Below are 3,728 nucleotides of genomic sequence, written 5' to 3' on the forward strand. Positions count from 1 at the left end.
AGGTAAGGATGCCCCATGCACGTCCTGTCTAACTGCGTGCTTTGTGGGGCCAGGCAGAAAGTGAGCATGACTTTGGTCTTGGTGACTTAGAGCAGTCCAAGTGAGAAGTAGGGAGCTGGATCAGTCATGGGGGGGGGTTGGGTAGGTGAGGTCATTCAAGAGAGAGTGAGACATGGGGAGACAGGCCCAGGAGGACAACCACCAGGGGAAGAAGCCTGGGGGTATGTGGATTACCTGATGTCCTTGATGGAGATTTCATGAGGAATGTTTGAAGGTTGAGAAGCTGAGGACTGACATGAACCATGTGGTCATCCACAGAGGCCAGAGGGGATTTTTGTGAGAGCAGCTTCAGGACATCAAAGAAGTGGTAAAGAGAGAAGTGAGAAAGACAGGAAAGCAGAGATGACATGCACAATCATGAGGAGCATCTCAGTGGCAGGAAGTGAGAAGGGCATTGGCCTGGGCAGGGATGTGCTCTCCTGGAGGCACATTCTTGTAGCACTTTCCAAAAGGTGCAAGGACCTGGTGAAGCTAGTCTTGTTTGCTGTTGACTCAGCCTTTCCAGGCAGAGCAGGGCATCCCGTGGAGCCAAAATGTCTACTGCCCTTCTGTGTCTTTATGAATCAGTTTTCTGTGTTACAGGGAGAAGAAATCAACAGTAAACTTCATTCAGAGCAGGTCACTCATGCCCTTTATGACTCTACATATGTTATTGAATGATGCAGTGTCCTAGTAAAACAATCTACCACCTCTAACTTGAATTAGAGTTGAATGGAAGTACATTTCTTTCACTGAATTCTATGGAACCAGCTGGTTTTGCAATGTGACAGCCCAACTTTTGCAACTTGGTCACCATTTAAAATTATAATTTGTTTGGAGGGACACAGAGATGAATCACTAACACACCAAAATCACTGCTGCCTTTCCAGTGTAAGAGATAGAAGAAACAACACACACCTCAGGTGAAGTGCTGGAAGCCCCTGGGTGTTCTGACTTTACCTTTTTTAGGAAATCATGGGGAGCTGCCGCTGCTCTGTGTGATGTGACATCATCATGTTTCATCCCAAAAAAGGCTCCAATCCTGCTTCCAGTGGAGTTTGGAAGTGGCTTCTGCACGTTGGAACCTGTAGCAGGCTGGCGTCTCACCTTTCTCTCTGCCACCCACTTCATTCCCATGCAAAACAGGAAGGCAATGGCAGGTGTAGATGCCGGGTCTCCAGCCAGCTTAGCCATGTGTGCCACAGCCCCCTTTATGCCATTTACTGCTTCCTGCTGTCACAGGACCCCAAGTTGAGGGCAGGCTATTGGAGCATGGACAAGCAGACAACAGCCATCTTTCCAAACATGGCTTTGCCAAATGTTCCATGGCATTCCATCCGGAATATCTTCAGGTTATAAGCAGCCACCTCCCTTACAATCAGCTTCTGGCAAAGGATGCCTACTCTTCCACTGGAAATAGCCCAACAATAAGACTTTTCTCTCTTCCAATATGGGTGGGGGGAATAGTTTGACCCTTCCAACTGTTTTGTGAGGATTTGATTTAGCAAACAGACCAAAGCTCTACAGACTTGCTAAAAACTTGAAAAGCTTCTCGGTCAAGCCCTTGTCCCACAGGGTAAAATATTTAGGACTCAAAAATCTGGAATGACTGCTTTTGGCTGCAAGTAATAGCCAACATATAAGTTGTTCACACAATGAAATATGCTAATAATTTCATTTAAGAAGTCTCAGGTAGGATGATTTCAGGCTTAGCTAATGCAGTAATTCAGTGACGGCTTTGAGGTCCCAGGTTCCTTGTCGTCTCTTGTTTTCGACTTTCCCAAGCATGCCTGCTTGTCCTGACCCCCAGTGGCATTCAGAGTATCAGAGGACAGGATGACTGTTTCTCGCTTCTCTGTTTGAAGACAAGCACCAGCACTCTCTCACACCAAGCGGTCAGCCTGGATCACATGTCTGCCCAGATTCAGAGGCCAGAGGGATGGCATGTCATCATCGGCTCAGACTTGTCCAGGTTCACCTGCTGGATAAAGGAATCTCCTAGTATCTCCTGAAGCTTATGGTTAACAGATACACAATTTAGTTCCTCTCCGGAAAAGTAAGAGGGAGCATCTGTTAGACAGGCATCAAGGAATCATAAGCTGTTGTGATTAGAAGGATTGCCCACATCATACTTTATATAGAGAGAGGGACACACAGAATTCTGGATAGACACCTGTAACTTTTAGCTGAAGAATGATCAGGGTTTTAGATGGGAGACAGGTGGGCTACAGGGATGCTATTTAGTGGAGTTGAGCCCCCAGGGCTACTGGAGCCAGCACTGTAGCATGAGCATGGTGTGGCCACCGATGGCCATTTTGGACTGAGACCAGTGTTGCTACATGCTCTGATTTGTCAGGAGAAGCCATAAACCCAGACCTTTATGTAAAACCTTACACTTCTTAAATATTGATAGTTAAGTCAAGTTTTCAAGAGCAAGGTGTGATTCTAATAAAAAATGTGTAAGAGCTGGACCTAGTCTAGGACCAACAGTTCTCATATTGATAATGAGGCTCACATCTAGAAGCTGTTATGAGGCTTTACCATTACTGATTGTCACTGATCAGCGGTGGCACCCTTGGCTTGAGAGACACCAAATATTATAGCAGAGGCCCAAGAGCTCTGTTGTCTTCTCCCAGGACTGGGGATCAGGCCACTTTCCAACTTTTATCTTCTAGAAAGGACTGGAAAAGGGAGATGACATAAACCAGGGTGCTTTTAGGAAATAAGCCGGAATGCATCCTGCCAACAGGAATATTTCCCTTGCCGTGTTGGAGAAAGGTAGGGTGTGGAGTATGTGATTCATAGTTTCAGATGGAAACTAGACACAATCCAGAATGTTTATGGGAAAAGCAATGGGGTGATGAAACTTAGCCACTGGTGAAATAAAATTAGACAAATGAGCACAAGCATCTGCAGCTAACTCCACTTTATAGGCTGCCTTAGTTGTGGAATCCTCCAGAAATTGAGACACAGGGCCTCTGCATAACATGGGCCATCTCTACTTTGACCCTTGCCAGTTCTAACAAGATTCGGTGCTGATACTGAGGGAGAGGGGTGTCAGTCATGCCTTCTTGTCCAGGACAGTCCAGTCATGGTTGGATGTCTGACTCATACGGACTTTTCTTTGTCATTGTGCCCTGGGTGCCCATCCATACCCACATTCTCCCCATGTCACAGACCTCAGCTGCCAGCACCTGCCTACATTAGCTCGAGACACTCTCTGGCCACTGGGGCTGTGGGACAGCTGTATCCCTACCCCATCCTGACTGCCCAGCTTCTTTCTCCTTATATCCCTCTTCCCCAAGCGGATGCTGAGGGAAATAAAGCAGCTCATAAAAAGTTCAGCTATTTATTATTTTTTTAAAAAGGATATTAAAAAAACAATCTGATTTATTTTCAAAACAACTTAATGAAACTAAATTCAATCTATCATTTTTTATAAGATATGAAAACATATCTTCTTCATTTGTTTGCCCAGTAAATGCTATGACAGAGGCTATGAATCAGGGCTGATCTCCTCCAGGGTCTGCCCTCTCCTGTCCTTATCTCCTCCCACTGTGTAGAAAAGGGTCAAAGTGACAAGAGTGGCCTTCTGTAGATGGAAAATTAAGGGTACAGGAGAGCTGAGTCATTCCCCTGAAGTCACAGAGCTTGGACCAGGCAGCAGAGGAGAATTCACAGGGTACCTC

This window comes from Crocuta crocuta, unplaced genomic scaffold, assembly GCF_008692635.1.
Source record: "Crocuta crocuta isolate KB4526 unplaced genomic scaffold, BGI_CrCroc_1.0 scaffold178, whole genome shotgun sequence".
Taxonomy (NCBI): Eukaryota; Metazoa; Chordata; class Mammalia; order Carnivora; family Hyaenidae; genus Crocuta; species Crocuta crocuta.